Source organism: Sceloporus undulatus, chromosome 2, assembly GCF_019175285.1.
Source record: "Sceloporus undulatus isolate JIND9_A2432 ecotype Alabama chromosome 2, SceUnd_v1.1, whole genome shotgun sequence".
Classification (NCBI taxonomy): Eukaryota; Metazoa; Chordata; class Lepidosauria; order Squamata; family Phrynosomatidae; genus Sceloporus; species Sceloporus undulatus.
In genome coordinates this window covers 292,144,577-292,165,735 of record NC_056523.1, presented here as the reverse complement: position 1 = coordinate 292,165,735, position 21,159 = coordinate 292,144,577, and the positions used below count along the sequence as shown (strand labels likewise).

Sequence of the window (21,159 nt, the reverse complement as noted above, 5' to 3'; positions counted from 1 at the left end):
TTGCAGAACTGTTTGTATGGCATACAGGAAATGATATGTGATATGATATACAGAAAACTAGCAGAAAATGACAACAGCTTAGAAACTAATTATGAAATTTAAGGAAGAAAATACAAAAGAAAGGTTACAATTGACTGTTAAGAAAACAAAAATAATGACCACTGATAACTGAGATAACTAAAAGGTCAAAAATAAAGATATAAAGATAGCTAAAGGTGTTTATACTTTGTCACATTCATTAAGTAAAATGAGGACTACAGTATAGTCAAGAAATGAGAACACTAACACTTGAGAGTGTAACTATGAAGAAACTACTGTAGGTAAACACCCCAACTGTAAAATTATAAAATAAATACCAAAATCAGAGTCGTGAGTGCCATAGTATTTCTGATTTCTATGTATCATTGTGAATGCTGGCCTGTGCAGAAAGCTGACAGGAAGAAAATAAACTAATTTGAAACTTGGTGCTGAAAGAGAATTGTATCAACATCATGGACCAGAAACATACTTTGGACAGGGAAAAAAATAATTCTGGTGAAGTGGAAGGCAAAAGGAAAATTACATTTCTTTTTATGACCCACCTTGGTCCCACTCCAGGAGAAAGGTTGCATATAAATAAAATAAGTACATTAATTAATTACAAGTGGATTAACTCAATCAAGGAAGCCATAACCTTTAGTTTGCAAGACCTGAGCAGGGTTTTGAGGAATAAGGACCTTGGAGGTCAGTTGACTTAATGTAGGGTTGCCACAAGTCCGGACCTCCAAAATGGGACAAATGTAGGACAACATTTTAAAATGTAGGACACACTTTTTAAAAATGGAGGACACACAAAAAATTGATGATTTTAAAAAAATGTTAGTATAAATGCATGTTTCTTAGGCATGATCAAAATGGAGGACATTTTGGCATTATTCCTAGACAGGTGACAGAAATGTTCTTCCTTTTCTGGCCAACCCCCCCCCCCCCTTTCCCCCACTCCCACCCCGCTTCCTCTCCGCTTGCCCCCCCATGCCCCCGCTTCCTCGCCGCTTGCCTCTGCTTGACGTCCCCTGCCCCCGGTTGCTTGCCGCTTGCCTCTGCTTGACGTCCCCTGCCCCCGGTTGCTCGCCGCTGCCCTCTGACCGCCGGCCCGCAGGGAGTAAACAGAAGAGAGCTCCTCTTTAAGATGGTCGGCCAATGGGGGCAGAGAGCTGGAACAGCCCCGCCCCTGCCAGGAGTCCCAGACTCCTGAAGCAGGGGGTGGGCTATTCCCCTATTGGCCAGCCCAGCCCAGCCAGCCAGCCAGCCAGCCAACCAGAGGAGCTCCAGGCTCCCATCAAGCCCAGCGCGTGCCCGCGCAAAAGTCTGTGGGCTCGCGGGCTTGCGGCGAACACCGTGGCGGTGGCAGCGGCCGCAAGAGGGGCCGCAGGGATGGAACAGCCACATTGGTGCCGGTGGCGGCGGCAAGGAAGAGCGGCTGCAAGTAAGAGCAGCTAAAGGTGCTGCCACAGTGGCGCCCTAACAAAACCGGGGGGGGGGGGCACTGGGACAGACCCAAAACCGGACTGGGAGCATGCAGAACGGCCCAAAAGCAGGAATGTCCCCCCCCGGGACATGGCAACCCTAACTTAATGGCAAATAACAGCAACAAATACTAAGGGGCTGTACAATTGGGAGAAAGGGGAGGCCAGAAGCTCCTTTGTGCACTGCTACAGAGGTTCCATAAGCGCCCTGGAGCAGCACTGTGCTATCCCTCATGCGCTGCACTGTTTGAGCACTGCGCACAGCTGACATCATCGTTGTGCACCCTGTGTAAACAGCAGCATGCCAAGATGGCCCCCATGGCACACGGTAGGGCTTGGGAAGCTGCAAATTGTACAGAATATGGCAGCTAGACTGGTCGCTGGTACTTCCAGGTCGGACCATATAACACCTATTTTAAAAGATCTTCACTGGCTGCCTATTCGCTTCCGAGCTCAATACAAGGTGTTGGTTTTAACCTATAAAGCCCTAAATGGCTTGGGCCCAGGGTACTTGGAGGACCGCCTCTCCCCACATAATCCGCCCCGCACACTTAGATCATCCGGGACAAACCTGTTAGAGGTCCCTAGAACACATCTTGTAAGGACCTCACAGAGGGCTTTTACCATCGTTGCCCCGTCTTCCTGGAATAAGCTCCCCTTAGAGCTTCGCTCTGCCACCTCATTAGATTCTTTTAAGAAGAATTTAAAAACATACTTATTTAGATTGGCCTTCCCTCTTTAGTTTAATTGATTTTCCTCTGCCCTTGTTCTCTTCCTTTGACTCCGAATGATTGTTTGTACCCTGATATATATATTTTTTGACTCCTGTTCCTATTATTTTTTGTAGTAATGTTTTAACTTTTTATATTGTAATTTAACCTGTATTGTAAATGTTATTGTAACTGTTTTTAACATTTGTAAGCCGCCTTGATCATTTTTTTTTGGAAAGGCGGGGTATAAATAAAATTTATTATTATTATTATTATTAAATGCTCCGCTCTACTGAGCCCTACTTCTGGCCCCAGGCCAGTGCAAAGCGCCAGTCTGTACTAGGCCTAAGTTAAGAGCTTGTGCAAGTATCTTGCCTTTCTCTTGGCATGAGGCTGAAGATGGCTTACAAAACGCTAAAAAGCAAAACGCTTTTCAAACAGTTGAACGGGAAGTGATGGCAAATAGCTTGAGTCCAGGTTGAAGAATAGTACAGTATCTCCTTTTATGAGCCTATTAGAACACAAAAAGCCTTACTGCATGAGAAAAGAAAGTCAAAATGAAGTGGGAGAGGAGCAGCTTTCCCCATACCTCCCCATATGCTGTCATAGCACTGATAGTTGTAAAAGCATTCCTCTTTCCAATGGATTTTTCCAGTGGGACAAAAGACATGCTTTTATAACCATCTCACCTGGGAAAAGAATGGAAGTGCTACAACTGCATGCACAGCAGCATAGAGAAAGCTGCTACTCTCCTGCTCTGTTTCGGGTATCTTTTCTCATGTGATAAGACTGATTCTCCAGAGAGGTCTTTCTCAGAGCTACACTGCTCATCTGACCCACCACCCTCTCAGGCTCATTTGGTGGGAACAAGAGAGAGGGCCCTCTTGGTGGCTGCTCCCAGGCTCTGGAACACCCTCCCTAGAGAGGACAGGATAGCCTCAGACCTGCTCTCCTTTCAGCAGCAGGTAAAAACAGGTTTGTGCAGTCAGGCATTTTCAGACTGACAAGGGATGGGCTTTTAAATGCTGCACAGCTCAGATGTAAATGTTTGTATATCATTTTTAATACATTTTAATTTTTTGTCATATCGTTTCCGCTTTTATTTTATTTTTAAAATAGTTGTATTGAATTTAAAATAATACAATATAAGCAAAAAGAATAAAGTACAAGAAAGTCTAGAAATAAAGTCCAAGTACATCGAGTAGATTAGCTTCTATCCCCGTATGTTTTACAGATTTAACAACTCTTACTTAAATTCTCTTACATTTGATTCATCTCCTTATTTTCCTATCTTATAATCCATCTTTATTCTTTCCTAGTTTCTTGTTGAGTATATATATCTTATCCGTCTATTACATATTTTGTATAATATTCTCCACAAGAATCAACGCTCCTTCATTCTGCTTAATGTCCATCCATCTTTAAAGCGATCATATTTCCTTGTTTATATTGCCTTCCCCCGCTTCCAATCTGGACTCCCCTACTCTTTCTGGTCTTAACTGTGATGTAGTCCCATCTTCCCCTATTACCCGTCCTTAACTCAGTATTATTAATCATTTTAATCTAATAGTTCTTTCCTTATTCCAAATGAATCTTCCCAATATTGTAACATTGGGAGCCATTTCTTTTCTAGTTTATCTTTGGGTTTGCTGTTAATAAGGTGGGATAGTCTGCCCATTTCTCTCAATTCTTGTGTTTTAAATTGCCATTTGTCTAAAGTCGGGGATTCTTCATTTTTTCATTTTTTGGCTATTATTATTCTAGCTGCTGTAATTAAGTATAGTAACGTTCTCCAATATTTTCTTTCATCCTCTACTTTAAGATTAGATGTTATATTCAGTGGATATAACTCTGGTGTCATTGTGTATTGTATATCGAAAATATTTTGAATCTGTGTATGGATTTTTACCCAATTTTTTTCCCTTAATATAGGACCGCCACACATGGTATAGTGAACCCACTTCTTTATTACATCGCCAACATGTTTGATCTGCTAGTTTGTATATATATATATATATTTTAGTTTCAGTGGTGTTAAATACCAACTATTTGATATTTTCATATAATTTTCTTTAATATCTTGTGATGTGGTAAAGCTATTTGGTTTTTTTTCCAGGCCTTTTGCCAGTCTTCATATATTTTTAATATTTTTAATGTGCAATGTTTTTACCTTTTTAAATTGTTTAAAGTGTTTTTAAAAAAATCTTTATACTTTGTAATGCTTTTTTATTGTTTTTAAAGGTGGTATTTAGCTGCCTTGAGTCCCTATATTGGGAGAAAGGCAGGAGATACACACACACACACACACACACACACACACACACACACACACACTAGGTGCACAGTGTAGCTCTGAGAATTCTTGGTCACATATCAGTCTCATCAGGGCTGGGCCCAAAATAACAGAGTTTGCCTCAGGCAGCAGATTGAGAGGGATGGCAAAACCACCACACTCCTCCTGATCGTACAAATTGGTATACTTATAAGCACAAACATACTTATCCTTAGCTTGTTTGTCTGTTTAAGAACTTAATGCTCACCTTTCCATTCCAATGAGCCCACACACTGACCTCTAACATTAAAAACAGTGGATCAGAAAGTATCTTTAAAACTATCACAACAGGGAGGGAGGAAAACAGGGAACGGGAAAAGACACTCTCTCCGTTCCTCTTTACAAAATGGAACAAGTGCTGCATTAAATATGTATTTTTTCCTTTTAAATAGCAAGCATTGGATACAAACTCCTCCTGCCTGATGGCTGTTATCTAGAAGACACACTCTCTCTGTCTCAAGGACAAGATTTACTGTTAAATTTTGCACAGTTTCAGGAAAGTGCCTCTTGGTTTGGTACTTGGCAAGGCTCTTGGCAAGCACAGCATCTAACTACAGTGGTCCCTCTCTTTTTGCGAGGGATCTGTTCCAGACCCCTGGCAAAAACAATATTCAAGCCCCTTTGCCTTGAATGGTGGTGTGTGCCCATGGGCACATGCCCCATTTTATCCTCCTCCATTTGCCGCTCATGCATAAGTGAGGGACAACGATCTCAAGTCCACAAAAACAGGGGCGACTGTACTTTGTAGTTGTTGCCTTCAAGTCATTTCTGACTTACCATGACCCTAAGGCAAATCTATGAAGAGATTTTCTTGGCAAGATTTGTTCAGAGGTGCTTTGCCCTCACCTTCCCCTGAGGCTGAGAGCATGTGGCTTGGTCACCCAGTGAGTTTACTGGGCCAGTCAAGATTTCAACATTAAAATAGTAAAAGAGTCCCCATACCTTGGATCAAACCTTGGTGAAAATGGGGACTGTAGTCAAAAGACCAGATGCTAAGACTGGGAAAAGGAAAGGCAACTATGAAGGAACTTAGAAAAGATCCTAAAATGTAAAGATATACAACTGAGCATGAAAGTTAGAATCATACAAGCCATTGTATTGCCTATTACTATGTATGGATGCGAGGGCTAGACAGTGAGGAATGTGGTGCTGGAGAAGAGTGCTGAGGCCACAAAGACAGACAAATGGGTCCTAGAACAGATCAAACCAGAACATCCCTCTTTTCTTTTCCTTCCTCTCTTCTTCTTCATCTCTTCTCCCCTCCTTTTCCTGTCCCCTTTCCTTCCCCTCTTTTCCTTCCTATCTTCTTCTTCTCCCTCCTTCTCCTCTTTCCTCTCTTCTTCTTCTTCTCCTTCCTGTCCTCCTTCCTCCCTTCTCCTTCTTCCTCCCTTCCCCTCCTTCCTCTCTCTTCCCCTCTTCTCTGCTGTATGCCTGACCCCTTTCTTGGGCCAGCCCCACTCCCTCCTCTCCTCCCTCGGGGCTGCTTTTGGGCCCAGAGGGCCCCCCTCCCCCCCCCCCAGCGCCTGACCTTCTCCCCCCCAGGCTCCCTCTGGGCCTGGCCTCTTCCAGCCAGGAGCTGCCTTGGTCCGCCTGCCTTCCTTCCTTCCTTCCTCTTGGCCCTAGTCCTTCCTTGGCTAGAAATCCCTCTGGTTTCAGGTCTCCCCCTTCAGGCCATGCCCTTTTCCAGGCCATGGCCTCCATTTCAACCTTCTGTCCAGGAGGAATGTCAAAAGGTTCTCCATATATATCCATGCATATACTGTGTATGTATGCCTGCCATTAAGTTGTTTTCCACTTTTAGTGGCCCTAAGGCGACTGTAGCAGGGGTTTTCTTGGCAAGTTTCTTCAGAGGAAGGGTTGCCCTTGCCTTGCCCTGAGGCTGAGAGAGTGTGACGTCTTGCCCAAGGTCACCCGATGGCTTTTCAGGGCCGAGCAGGAATTTCAACCCTGTTCTCCAGACTCCTGGCCCAATGCTCAAACCACTAGCCATACCACTATGGCCTTTTCACACTGGGGCCTTTTACACCATTCCCCTGAGACGATGTTGAGGGAATGGCTCTTCCAGTGGGGCACATTGAAAAAGTATAACTGCCCAGTGTCTGAGCACCATCATCTTGAGCACCATCATGCTTTGGCCACGTCCTCCATTTTCCTGAGCTGTCCTGCCTTAATCTGCAGTGCTTTCTTCTCCTTTGTGTTCCCCCTGGGACTGAGGGAAGGCCCTAGAAGCCAGAAGGGATGGCAAGCAGGCCTTGGTCGGAGAGCCTTAAGGAGCTGGGCAGGGTTAGCCCAGAGAAAGAAAGTTACGGCTGACGTGAGAGCCCTCTTTAAAGATGTGCTAGGGACAAGGGGGACCAGGCCCTTTTCCAAGACAGCCTCCATTTCAAGCTTCTGTCCGGGGAGAATGGCCAAAGGTCCTCCATTTGGAGCTGGACTAAGAAGCAGGACTTTCCGTTTCTAGGAGTGTTTTGCTTTGTAGCTTTTCTTTGGTCAGGTCCGACATATTTTTCTGGAGACCTACTAAAAGAAAGGGCAGTGCTTGCCCAGAGGGCATCTTTGGGGAAGGCTGAGGAAAGGGGACACTTGCCCATGGCAATCATTGGGGAATACCGGAGACTCTTTGCCCATAGGGACACATGGCAGATGTCCCCCAGCTCCCCCTCTGCCGGCCAAGGGCTGTCATTTGTTGCCGTGCCTCCTCCAGAGGGGCTCCCGGCCGGCGCCCTTTTCCCGCTCTGGGGCTGGCTGGGGCTTCTCCCCGGAGGCTTCCATCCCCGTGCCGCCTCCCCTTTGGCTCCCTTTGCTTTGGGAGGGGAAGGGGGCAGGGCCAGGGCCGGGCCGGGCGGCGGCGGAGGCAGCAAGCCCTTGCAGAGCTGGCCCGGAGTCGCGGCGGGGGAAGTCGGAGGCGAGGCTGGGGGAGGCGGTCTCCCCTCCCGCTGCTGCTGAAGGAAGACTGAGGAGCCGGGCTGAGGGCCGCCTCTGCCTGGGCTGTAGCCCTCTCTCTCGGCGCCCTGGCTGCGAGGCGGAAGGCGGGTAAGTCCCGGGCGCCTGCTGGGCTCTCCATTCCTTGCCTCCTCCCGAGGCGTTAAAGGCATCTGAGTTCGGGGGAGCCTAAGCCAAGCGGGGAAGGGCAAAGGGGTCTGTCTGGAGGAAAGGGGCCGGGAGCAGGAGACAGACACCTGAACCGGGGCCCGAAAGGAAAGGGCCTCTGAGGAAGGCAGGCTCCCCAAGCGCCTCCTGGCTGCCAGCCCTTTCTCTGGGTCACCCCGGGACTCTTCCAGGAAGCCGAAGGAGAGCTCCCGCTGCCAGCCCCTTCCAGCCTCCCAGAGTCCGGCTCCTGGAGGCTGCCGGGAGTCGGAGGTGGGCTGCAGCCTCTGCCTTTCGGACTCTGCCCTCCCCTCGATGCCTCTGAGGAAGGAGGCTTCGGGGCTCCTAGAGCTCCCCTTCCAGCTGCTTCTTCCTTGCCGACCTCTTTCTCTCCGACCTGGCGGTCTCCTTCTGGGCTGGCCCTGCCTTTGAGGAACTAGGCTCCAGTCTAGCAAAGCTCCTGCCCCCAAGACCTCCACTTGGCCTGGCAAGTGCTGCTGCGAGGCCCCTTGGCTTGGAGGGCTTCCCTCTCGGCTGGGGCCAGATGGCCAAAAGCGAAAATCGCTTGCATAGGTGGGGAGACAGGTGGGTCTGTCTTGGAAGGTTGGCTTGTGTTCAGCCCCTTCCTCCACCCTCCAAAAACTCGGGATGTCTATATGCAGGAATAGCTGGGATCCCAGAAACAGCTTTGGCAGCGGAGGAATCATTGGCGTTTCTGCTTTAAGGAGCCTGGGAAAGGTGTCTCCCAAATGGCACACTCCCAGCCCTCGGCTTCGGGCCCTTTCCCGCCCAGAGAAGGCACCAAAGGTTTGCTGGTGGGGAACAGCTTCCCATAAGGGCTGCCTCCGCACTGGAGCAATAATCCGGGTCGACGCCACTTTCCCTGCCAGGGCTCCATGCAGATGCAGCTGGTCAGCCACAGTTGGGCTCTGGTTGCTGCTGGAGCCCTTCTCCCCCTTCCCCCTCTGCAGCGCCCAAAGGCAGCCAGGGAGAGCGATCTGCCCCTGGCTCCATGGCTTTGCCGCCTGCTGGGGTCTTTCCAGGGAGGAAAAGGGAAGGCGGGGGAGGGGGCATTGTTTCCTTGTTTGGGCGGCTGGGAAAGGAAGGGCTCCCTTTCTTGGAAGGCCAGGGTTTTCTGGCAAGCCTTGGTAGCCCCTTTCCCTCCCTCCCTCCCTCCTCCTAAGTTGGGAAGAAAGCAGACCCCGAGCCGCCTTCCCGTTTCTCTGGAAACTTTGGCCTAAACGAGGAGGACCGACCAGGGAAAGGAAGGCGGGAGCCAGATGGCTTTGGGTGAGATCTTCTGCAGAAGCCCGGGAGGAAGGCAGCCTTTGTGTCGGGAGGGTCAGCACTTGCAGTTCGCTTTCTACTGGAAAGCAGGGAAAGTGTAGCTGAGAGCTACAGAACGACTTTTGTTTTGGGTGCAGCACTTGGCTGCCTGTCTTTTAACACAATGATTTCTATAGACTGGTCTGATGACTGAGGATAATGTGGACTTCAGTTTTGGGTGGTTTTTTCAGGTTATGTGGCCACATTCTGGAGGAGCTTATTCCTGACTTTGTGGCTGGCATCTTCAGAGAATGCTGGCATGGGAGTGAGTAGGATACACACACACACACACACACACACTCTGTGACCCTTGGTTGAGAGGAAGGGATTTCCGTGTTAATCTCTGTCTTGGTCTGTTGTTGAATGGCAAGGCTTCAGGGTGTCTGTCTAATGTGGACTGTTTCTGATTTCTTTTTGCAGCACTTGGGCATAAATACAGCTTATGGCATCTTGGCAGCTTCTTTCTTTCAGACCAATAAGTCAGTTTGTGGGGAGTCCACCCCATGAAGTCTCTGAGGAAGTAGGCTCAAGTCAAGGAAACCTCATGCTCCCAGCTTCTTTCTTTCTTTCTTTCTTTCTTTCTTTTTTACAAGGACCTTTGCTGCTACATTAGCTAGGCAACCGAGCTTTTCCAATCTCCTTTCCTTATCCATGGTTGCATATTTGTGGGGAGTACAGAGATGACATGAAGGGGAAAAACCACAAGTCAGATGGTTGTTCCACTCATTTAGCTTGCTGGAGGGGGATCCAGCCTCCTCCACTCCACTGTGAACATTTGGACTGACTTCTTTGAATGTAGGACACACACACACACACACATCCCTTTCACTTTCTGTTTTGTGGTGTAGTTTTTACTAGTTTGGGAGGAAAAGTGAAAACCTCTCCCCCCTTTCCCCCAGCAGCATCATAAATGGTATAATTATTTCAGGAAGAATGTTGGCTTATTGACCAGGTTTGAGGAAAGCAGTGTTAACACATGAAGCTAATTAAGGAACTGGAGAACAAGAGCAAGGATTTTCCTCTTACCACCCTGCTCCATTTTTGGCAGTCTGATCCAATGCATGTCTGCTCAGTTCATTCCCAAATAAGCGGGCAGTGGATTGCAACCTTGCATACTGACATTTGTAGGACATGGTTAGTTGTGGGGCTGTTTGCTCAGTTTGGCACCGCTTTAACTGCCCTGGCTCAAGGCTATGGAATTCTGGGAGTTGGAGTTTGTTGTGGGCTCCACTCTGGGCCCTACAACATACTCCGACTCCCAGAATTCCATAGCCTTGAGCCAGGGCAGTTATACCGGTGCCTAACTGAGTTATTTCACCAGTAAGGGTGCAGCCTTTAGTCTATGAAAGTTCATCCTGCCAACTTCTTTTTTTCAGCTAGTTTCAAAGCTGCTACAAGATCTCTCTACATACTGATTCTACAGACTGACACAGTTATATCTAGCAGGCTGGGAACAGTTGATGAAAAGAGCCCTGGCAGACGCTGGATTGTATGGCAGCTGTACAGAGTACCAGCATTGTTTGGTTTTTGTTGTTTGTGAATTTGAACATAGTGAAAAAGCATTTTTTTATAAAAGGCCATTGTTGGGGCTGTTGCTTTCTAGGATTTGTTTGTTTTTATAGGTACCAACAATGTCAGGAAGGGGAAAAAGAGAGGAAAGAGTAGAATAATTAAGAATAGTTGTTGTTCAGAGAAAATTGGGGAAGAGGACTTTGACATAGCAAAACATTTCTTCTCAGGTTGAGGAACTTGGACTGATGTCAAGGAAAACAATGGCATTAATGTGTTATCTTACAAGAGCCAACTCTGATGTAATACCAGAGTTGTTATACATACCTAGGAAGGAAGTTTCCAGGGAGATGTGAATTCTTCTTAGCCCCTGTTCAACTGATTTTTGCCTATTTGGGTTAGAGGAGGAAAAAGGTAACTTGTTGTTGGCGAAACATCAGGAAGAAACTCTTCTAGAACATGGCCACATAGCCCGAAAAACCCACAAAAAACTATAACTTGTTTTTATTTTAAGCACGTATTTCTTGCATCTTGAACCACCAGGGCTCCCCTATGTTCTATTCTGTTTAGACTGGTCTGTAAACTGTGTTTTGTTCTGTTTGTGTTTTCTCACATGTGTGCTCACATAATGAACACAAATGGGGAAAGGTACATTAAACTGCTACAGCGTTTAAATAGTCTGTCCTCCATGTGGACGCTTTTGCAAGGTATTTCAGAAGGCGTCCACATGGAGGACAGACTATTTAAACGCTGTAGCAGTTGTGCATAAAAGGATTTTGACAGCAGTTGCTGGGTTTGCAAAGGCAGTGTGGTGTAGTGGTTTGCATTTGGTAGGACTAGGACTTTCAGAGAGCAGGGTTTCAACGCCCACTTAGCCCTGAAAACCCACTGGGAGACCTTGGGTAAATTACACTGTCTTAGTCTTAGAAGAAGGCATTGGCAAACCACCTCTGACTAAATCTTGCCATGAAAATCCAATGATAGATTTAGAGTTGCCATAAGTCAAAAATGGCTTGAAGGCACACAGCAGCAGGTTGAGAACCATTATATATATATATATATATATATATATATATATACATATATATACATACACACACATACATACACATACATACATACACATACACATACATACATACATACATACACATGCAAGAAAAGCACAGGTCTCGTTTTGCTACCTTCATAACAGTGTGTTTCTGTGATCCAGGTGAGAACCAACAGGCAACTGATGTTACTTTTTACATTAGTTCAATTGTAGAGGGAGGTTTGCTTTTATCCATGGTTGAGGAAGAACTATAACAAAACAACAATCTATCTTGTGGTTTGTACTAAGCTATTGGAGGTGGCATTCTTGGCTGCTCTTTCTACGTGTGCATCTCCACTTATCGATTTGTGAGAAGCAAATGTTTGATCCCTTAAAGGCACACAAGCTTTCAGCTAAGCTTTTGCTAGTGCTTTCCTAATCTGTACAAGACACAGCTGAAATAGGCATCACTGTCATGGTTGTGTACGCTCTGCACTTAGTGGTTGAAAATGCTGTGTCCCACTGAAGAGTATTCTAAATTGTGTTTCCAAGTAAAGCTGCATTTTGTGCCTGTTCAAACTGGGGACAATGAAGAAATTTACATCATCCCTGTGAACTCCTCTAACCTTATCTCTTGTGTATAATTTTGGCTCCAATCCTGTACCACACAACAAACACCAGGATTCTGTAGAGTAAGTCATGGCAGTCAAACTGTGTAAATTCTGTTGGACCAGGCAAAAGCCCTGATTTGCCCTTTTTGAGCCGCGTACCTTTCAAATATGATTATAGATTTTATAATTCTCAAGCTAGCAGGCTGGCCACATTAGTTGAGGAGGATGAGAATTGTAGTTCAACATATACCTAAAGTCACCAGATCCTGTCTGATCTTGGAAGCTAAGCAGGTTCAGCCTGGGTTAGTACTTGGATGGGAGAAGGCCTACAAATACTGGGTGCTGTAGGCTATATTTCAGAGAAAGGAAATGGTAAAACATTTCCTTGCCTAAGTAAACTCCGTGAAATTCATAGGGTCACCATAGATTCTCAGGCAACTTGAAGGCACACACAGGTTGAAGAACCTTGCTTCTTTCGTCCAGCATTCTGTTTCCATAGGGTCTACTCAGTTACCTATGGAAAATTTGATAGTGTAGTTAGTGATATAGGCCCGGTGCAGATGGGCTGAAAAGGACGCCCTCATCACATGCGAGGGGCGGCGCTTCTAGACACCCCTCACATGTGATGAGGGCGTCAAAATGGCGGCGTCCTGTCCAGATGGGTGCTGCCATTGTTACGCAAGTGCTGTACGGCACCCAGTGGCGCACTCTGGTGCACTCCTTATGCTTTTTGCGGGTTCTTTTTCCGCCGGCAGGATGCCTCACCATTTGGCGGTTGAGGCTTCCCTCTGATGGAAAAGCAGGCGCCGCCCTTGGGGAGGGAGTGTACTCTGCCATAGTTATCACGTTCAGTAGCTATTTCATTTGATTTGTATGCCACATTTCTCCTGAAGAGAATAAATTAAAAGCCTTGACAATAAAATTTTTAAAAACAATTAAAACTCTTGACATTAAACGGTGTAAAATAATTTAATGGATATGTTGTTTATTGTTGCTGTTTGCCTTGAACAACAACAAAACAAAAAGGTGTTTGTCTGCTCATAAAAGGAAAGCAGGGAAGGGAACTGTCAACCACTATTTTCAAACATATTTTGGAGCTATATGGGCTGGAAACCAGTTTTAAAAAGAGAGAGAGAGAAGATAAAATAATACATCTGAAACGCTTGGGACCAGAGGTGTTTTGGATTTTATTTTTTGGATTTTGGAATACCTGTATTTGCATATACATATGTAATGAAATACCTTGGAGATGGGACCCAAGTCTAAACACAAAATTATTTATGTTTCATATACACCTTATATACAGAGCCTGAAGGTAATCTTATACAATATTTTCAATATTTTTAGTGTATGAAACAAAGTTTGTGTACACTGAACCATCAGAAAGCAAAGATGTCAGTATCTCAGCAACCTATGACAAACGTTTTGGTTTTTGAAATATTTTGGATTTCAGAATTCTGGATAAGAGAAATGTGACCGGTATGTATTCTGGTGTCAGGTACCACACTGACCAGTATGAACCAACTGGACCTGATGACCCAATAAAAGCTTACCATCATGGATCATGCTTACCCTTGAAAAACAAATTTAAAGTGATTTATTGCTGTTCTCATATGACAATAACATGCCTCATTTAGAGTAGAAGAGTTTCCCATGAGGATGTGCTCTTTGGTGACTAGCCCAGTGGTTTCTAGTAACCCTTAGACACTATTGTAGATAAATCCAGAAAAAACAGGAAAACATTGTTGAAGTTCAAATGAAGGGCATTTCAAAAATAGCATTACAAGCACTAGTATTAGGATCCAGGAAAGTATTTCAGTTCCACCTTCTAATATTGTAATAATGGTAAATGAATCTATTTGAAAACTCCATTTATATTTGTTTCTTCTGTCATTTCACAGGGTAATGTTTCCCAGGAAACAATTGTAGGTGAGATTGTGACAGAATGTTATAAAGATGAGAGGCAAATGCATCTGACACCGAGAGATTAATTTCAAATTTCCTTATAGTCTTCCACTGTCAGTGGAATTATTTATTGTTAGATTATTAATTAGTTCTGTATATTCTGTTATCCTTTCCCTTAAACTGAGAAATTAACAATGTCACAAAGCTACAGAACTCTCCCTAAGTTGTAGGTTGGGAGCAGGTGTGGTGTAGTAAAACCACAAGCTCCATTTTCTTGACTCGCCACAACCTTTTGCTAAATGGCTCTTCTATTACAAATGATAAGGGGCATGGGTAGCCATGGGTAAGCTGATTTTGATTTCTACAGAACAGTCTGATAATTGATGAGGATAATGTGGACTCAAAGGCTTTCGTGGCAGGCATCCATACTTTTTAATGGGTTTTTCGGGCTATGTGGCCATGTTCCAGGAGAGTTTCTTCCTGACATCTGTGGCTGGCATCTTCAGAGAATGCTTGCCTGGAAAGGAGTTGGATATATACTGTATATTGTGTGACCTGGAAAGGCAGGAGTGATTTGCATGTGTTGCTAATGGCAGTCCTCAGGGTAGGAGAGTCTGCAAAAGAGGTTTAGTGTGTGCTTGATTAGTGCTCATTGGGCCCATTCCCACTACCTAAAGCCTCGAATCCAAAATCGAGTTAAAAGGCCCCAGTTCCCACTGAAAATCGATTCAGATCCTCATCTGATCAATTCCAGTGGGGAAAATGGGGTAAACGCAAAAAAGCCGGGGTATTTTGTTAGCAGTTATTTTGCAGTCCTTTTGGTAAGAATCGATCCCAACCCGTGTCCAACGTGGGAACTTCAGAATGGGATTGATTCTTCTTTTCCCAGCTCCCTTTCTTCCTATTGCCGGTGCTTCTGTCCCTTTCTTCTTTCCCTCCCCTCCCTCCCTTCCTTCACCATCTCTTCTACTACTACTACTACTACTACTTCTTCTTCTTCTTCTTCTTCTTCTTCTTCTTCTTCTCCTCCTCCTCCTCCTCCTCCCATCCTACCTTCTTCCTACTTCCTCTGCCAGGCACCTACCACTTCCCTGGAGCTGGTGAGGCCACAGGCGCTGCTGCTGCCCCGCTGCTGCTTGCGCCGTGCTGGCTGGTGTGGCAGCAGCACTAGCGGCCCCGCCAGCCCCGGGGAAACATTGGAGGCCCAGCAGAGGAAGTAGGAAGAAGAAGGAGGTAGGATGGGAGAAGAAGAAGAATGGGGGAGGGATGGGGAAGAAACGAAGAAAGAAAGAAAGAAAGAAAGAAAGGGAGAGGAGGGGAGGGGAGGGGAGGGGAGGGAAAGAAGAGAGAAAGGGAGAGAAATGGTCCAGTGGAGGGCCGCTTGTCTTCCCCAGCTCCAGTGGGAATGACAAGCACGCCCTCCCAAAGAATCGATTCCAAAGAGGTCCCATTTTCATAGTGGGAACGTGGGGCCTTTTGTAATCGATTACAATAGCGGGGCAGACCCAAATCAGGTTATTCCTTCAGTGGGAATGGGCCCATTGTCTGCTGGGAAATCCCTGACCCTGTTGCATTTGTTGTATCTTGATCTTGCTATTTTCCCACAATATATATACCCAACTCCTTTCCAGGCAAGCATTCTCTGAAGATGCCAGCCACAGATTCTGGTGAAACGTCAGAAGAAACTCTCCTAGAACATGGCCACATAGCCCAAAAAATCCACAAAAACTATAATGTGGACTGTTTCTGATTACTTTCTGCAGCACTTTGGTGTTGTTAGTTGCCAGTGAGAGTAGGTCCATCAAAATGATGGAGTTTACCTACCTGTTGCTGTACCAAGTTCTTGGTGATTAAATGGGTTTATTTTAGTTTGAATGAACAATTGGATTCAGTTTTGAAAAACATTTGCAAAAAACAAGAGTCCTGAAGCAGTATGAAAAGCAATCCTATTGGCATATATCATATTTTTATGCTTTTTCCTCATTTTAAATTCCCAAAAGTGAGATGAACTGAAGTCGGTGGAAATGACATCCAGAAAGTAAATATGCTTAGGCTGTACAGATGGGTGTGTGTGTGTGTGTGTGTGCTTACTGAGCTTATTTGAATATATAGAGCTCTTATGTAAATTGAATGTTCGTAACTAAGATTATTTTAAAATGCTTACTGTGATCTGTCTCATAAGTGTAACATCTTATGTCTCCATTTGTCCTAACTAGAATAGAGGGTAGATGATATTATTATTATTATTATTATTATTATTATTATTATTATTATTAACCTAAATGTCGACAGCAGGAGCTTATACTGAATGCGGAAAGGGAGGGGGAGCCAGTGAAGGGATGCCAACACAGGAGAGATGTGGTCAGGGCGGTGGGTGGATGTGATAATGCGTGCAGCTGAATGCTGGACAGAGATTAAAGGACGGAGGTGAGAAAGAGGAAGCCCAGCCAGGAGGACATTACAGTAATCAAGTCGTGAGATCACTAGGGCATGGACCAGGATCTTGGCAGTAGAGGCGGAAAGATAAGGTCGGATTTTAGCAATATTGTACAAAAAGAATCTACAAGCCTTGGCTGTGGTCTGGATCTGAGGGATACACGACAGAGAAGAGTCAAAGAAAATCAAGACTGCGGGCTTGCTGGACTGGTTGAATAGAAATGTTGTCCACAGAGACAGAAAAGGAGTGTTGAAGGGTGGACTTAGGAGGAAAGACAAGAAGCTCCGTCTTGGACATGTTGAGCTTCAAACGCCGATGGTGCATCCACTGCAAGACAGCTGTGAGGCAAGACGAGCCTTGCTGTTCAAGCCTTGGAGAAAGGTCAGGGGTGGAAAGATACAACTGGGTGTCATTGGCATACAGATGGTAGGAGAAACCAAAAGAGCTGATGAGTTTACCTAAGGACAGTGTGTAGAGAGAAAACAGAAGGGGACCCAGAACAGAGCCCTGGGGAACTCCAACAGATAAGGGAACAGGAGAAGAAGTCTGACCACCTGCAACTACTGCAAAAGATCTGTCTGACAAATAAGATCTAAACCAGTCGAGAACAGAGTCTGAGAACCCAAGGTCAGAGAGTATGTCAACTAGAAGACAGTGATCAACGGTGTCAAAGGCTGCAGACAAATCAAGAAGGATGAGAACAGAATAAAGGCCATTAGCCTTGGCCCGTAAAAGGTCATTCGAGATCTTAGTGAGAGCTGTCTCTGTGGAATGCCTTGGGCGGAAACCAGACTGAAAGGGATTGAGGATGGAGTTGGCTTCAAGAAACTCAAGACAGTGCGAATAAACTACCCGTTCCAAAACCTTAGAAAGAAAGGGAAGAAGAGAAATCGGACGATAGCTAGACAAAGAGGAGGGGTCAAGATAAGTTTTTTTCAGAATTGGGGAAATGAGAGCATGTTTGAAGTCCAAAGGGAAGGAGCCAGTAGAGAGAGAGAGAGATTGAAGATATGGAGAAGCGAGGGCAGAAAAGAGGGAGCTATAGAAATTAGAAGACGAGTAGGAATTGGATCAAGAGGACAGGTTGCAGGTTTGGAAGAGTTCAGAAGTGTAGAGATTTCATCCAAAGAAGCAGGAGGAAACACAGAAAATTTTTTAGGGGCGGGCGAAAGAAGATTATGAGCAGAAGAGGAATCAGGAGGGACTATATCAGAGCGAATGGTGGTAATCTTAGAGACGAAATAATTAGCAAAGTCATTAGGAGAGAATGATGAAGAGACAGGAGGAGAGGGAGGTTTAAATGAATAATAGTATTATTCATTTGAAAAATTCCATAAAGTGTGGATGGTGTAAGTCACTGCAGTATTTTCCAATGCAGTATGTTCCAACTGCAGGATTCCAACAGATTTGCTCCCTCCTCTATTCAGGAATAGAAGTGGCAATGTGTAATCAGAGTATTAACTCAATCCATCACGCCTTTCAGAAAAACTTAGAACAATGTAATTTCAGTAGAAGAGAAAAACACATTTGTTGAAAGAGTGTTTTCTGATTGTTACCACGATTAAGGTACGGCAGCAGAGTATTCTTTTTTAGAATAATATTTGTATTTATTAATAAAAATACTTGCTGGTTTTTTATATTTAATGGAAACCTCTGGCCTCATTGTTGTGACCATGGAGTAGTCCACGCTGGCCAAATAAAGTGGCTTTTAACTGCTTTGAAGGTGAGGTGTTGAGATGATGCATGAGGTGAAAGTAGGTGGAAAGCAAAATGAAGCCACATTCTGGGGCTAAAAACTGGAGCAAAAATAAGCTGGAATATTCCAACTCAAGGTGGAAAATGCACAGGCATGTAAACAGCCTGATGCCAATACGGGACTGCAGCAACGCAAAAAGGCAATTGCCAATAATGCAATGGATGTAATTACAACATACACAAACCAGAAAATGCAACAGGGGAGCTTTAGTAGAAGGGAGGAAACAGGGAATGTATGGAGGGCCTCCATGATTGTGCTTTGTCAGTGTGTCACTGGGTACACCCATGCATCAATGCATTGTACAGGCAGTGCATTGCACGTGCAACTGTGTGACTGGTCATATGGGTGAGTGTCCAATGGAATGGCATCTGGGTGGGAAGAGAGAGGAAATGGGAGGTCACAAGTGATGTGTATGTGTGATGGTGCACATGATGGGGGGTTGACAAAAAAATCTGCTTTCAGAAAACCCAGTATAGAGCCACTTTTTCCTTCCTGTCTGTTCCGGCCCATATAAGTCTAGAAATTTTAGTCAAAAAATTGACCCAAAAATCCCAGGTTGACTTATCCATGGGTCAAATGTAAATATTATACTTTAACTCTTATTTAAAAGGGAACGATCCCTTGGTATAAGGCAAGAGTGCAATCAGTCCTAGAAGCACTGACCTCCCTCTACTCTCTCTTCCATCCAACCTTTAGTATGAGTTAAAACAGTTATGCCTGCCATAATTTTGCAGGTTCTTTGGCATTGTTTTCCTTTGCTTCATCATTTAGATCCTTTGTTACATGCCCCTAAATTTTACCCTCGACTTATCCAAGGGTCATATCAAAATCCATAATTTTGCCTCCAAAACTTGACCTCGACTTATACGTGAGGTCGACTTATAGTCAAGTATATACGGTATGTACTGTAGTTATAGCTTTAGCACCAATAGACCTAAAATAAAAAGGGTACATTTAATCCCGTTTGTGCCTTTCAACTGCAGTTTTACTACAGCATCTTCACATAAATGACCATATTAAAAATTACCATGCAGAAGTTTATGGCACTTCATTCCATCTTGTATTTTTCATTGTGTTGGTAATGCAAGCTAATAAGTTACAGGAAAAGATCGATTTAATGAAAACCTTTTTTTAGTTGGTGTGCAACTGAAATGATTATTTTGTAAGGCATAACAGATTAATAGTTTGCTTACTGGCAGAGTTGGTTGGTTTTGCTTAGCTGCATATGCTGTTGTTTGGGGTGCATTTATCCAGCTGTTATACTTGCATGCTTACTTGCAAATCAGCAGAACTGATTTCACTCAGTTTCAGGTAAGACAGCTGGAGATGACTCACAGAGTTGGAAAACAGCTGTGGTACCTCTTGTGATATCTCATGCTGTGTGTTTTTGTGTGTCTGAATTTTACTTAGATAATTTATCCAGAGCTGTACCAATAGATGACATTTTGTATGCTGTGTCTGTTCAGAAATAAATTTAAGAAAAAAATATAAAGAGGAGTTCAGAGGAGCAAGCACAAGAGAAAGAAGCTCTTGCTTCATGGTGAAATGAATGCTAAAACACACATTTCTTTGACCTATCACACTTCATTTGCATTTGCTCAGGAGTGGAAGATAAATGTGAGATATTCTGGACTCCTTTCTTATCTCCCCTTATCCTCTCCAGGTCCCTTGAAGGGAGTACTGCTTTATTCTTCAGCCAAAGTCTCATTACTTTCCTGACTCAGTTACACACAGTAGAGTGTTTATTATGAATGTCTGGGACCCGATTGGTGCATTCCAGCCTGAGATTTGTACTGTTCCCACACTCAGACATCAGTAGATTAGGACACTGCTGATGAAGAGTGTTAGGTGTACTGAAATTCAAGCCACAGGGAAGGCATGATGTGCGTATATGAAGCTGAAACGAACTTCAACCTTGGCTGCATCCACACTGAAGAAATAATCCAGTTTGGTACCACTTAACTGCCCTGGCTCAAAGCTAGGGAATTCTGGGAACTGTAGTTTTGTGAGACATTTAGCCTTTTCTATCAGAGAGCCCTAGTGCCACAATAAACTACAATTCCCAAGATTCCCTAACACTGAGCCAGGGCAGTTAAAGTGGTCTCAAACTGGATTATTTCTGCACTGCCTTTTGGACCCTAATTTCAGTTTCATATTTGAACACTTTGCCTTCCCTATGGCTTGATTTTTAGTTCACTTAATGCTTTTAATCAGCAGTGTCCTAACCTTGAGGCGTCTTTAACTGTGGGAACAGTGCATAATATAAAAAGAGTTAAATTTTGAGAGAATAATAAGGCTAGTATAGAAGGAACATATTAAACCTTATAATATTCATCTTGATGCAAAATGTTTTTCCCACAATAACTAATTTGTGGTGCTGGCTGAAAAAGAAAACTCGCTGGGCATTATAATTTATCTGCTTATATGGATCAGATGGTTCCTTTCCTTTGAAAATTAGCTTGTCAAACATTTGAACATCCAAAGATTTAATAGAGGCATATATGTCTTATTATCAGTACAGTACTGAAGGAGGGGGAGTCATCCACTACTTCTAGGCTTTAATCCAGTTTAATGCCAGACATAGTAGACTTATTCAACCAGTAGAATTTAAGTGTTGATTTAGTTCCCATGATTCAGTGGGTCTAGTTGAAATTAACAATTGGTTTAGGACTGAAAACTAATTTTGCTACATATTTTTGGCAATATGAGCACTGGTACCTGTAGAATTAAACACACATTGCCATAATGTTGTAGTGTAAAGTTATTTCTGACCCAACATTTTGTTGTAGATGAGAGACAAAATCGCACTCCAATAAAAGCCAATGAGGATATAGATAGAAATAAGGAAGCAGGAATATGTACTTCATAATAAACTTTTGGCTGCCCCACTTAGCTAGAAATATATTGTACCCAAGGCACATGTTGAGCTAGATGTAGTTTTATGCCTTCTT

The 21,159-nt window shown here is 44.3% G+C and overlaps 1 protein-coding gene across 5 annotated transcripts in view; it reads left to right on the top strand.

The window, feature by feature from the left end:
- Positions 1 to 7,372: 7,372 nt before the first annotated feature.
- LHFPL2 (LHFPL tetraspan subfamily member 2) overlaps positions 7,373 to 21,159 on the top strand; it is a 133,249-nt gene continuing 119,462 nt past the window's right edge. For 3 of the 5 annotated variants that reach the window (XM_042447887.1, XM_042447883.1, XM_042447884.1), the window contains exon 1: positions 7,373 to 7,580. The gene's annotated coding sequence lies outside the window, so the exon portion shown is untranslated. Of the gene's footprint in view, positions 7,581 to 8,135; positions 8,220 to 8,869; positions 8,925 to 21,159 lie in introns of those variants that run through there. The other 2 variants (XM_042447886.1, XM_042447885.1) reach the window with 2 other exon arrangements.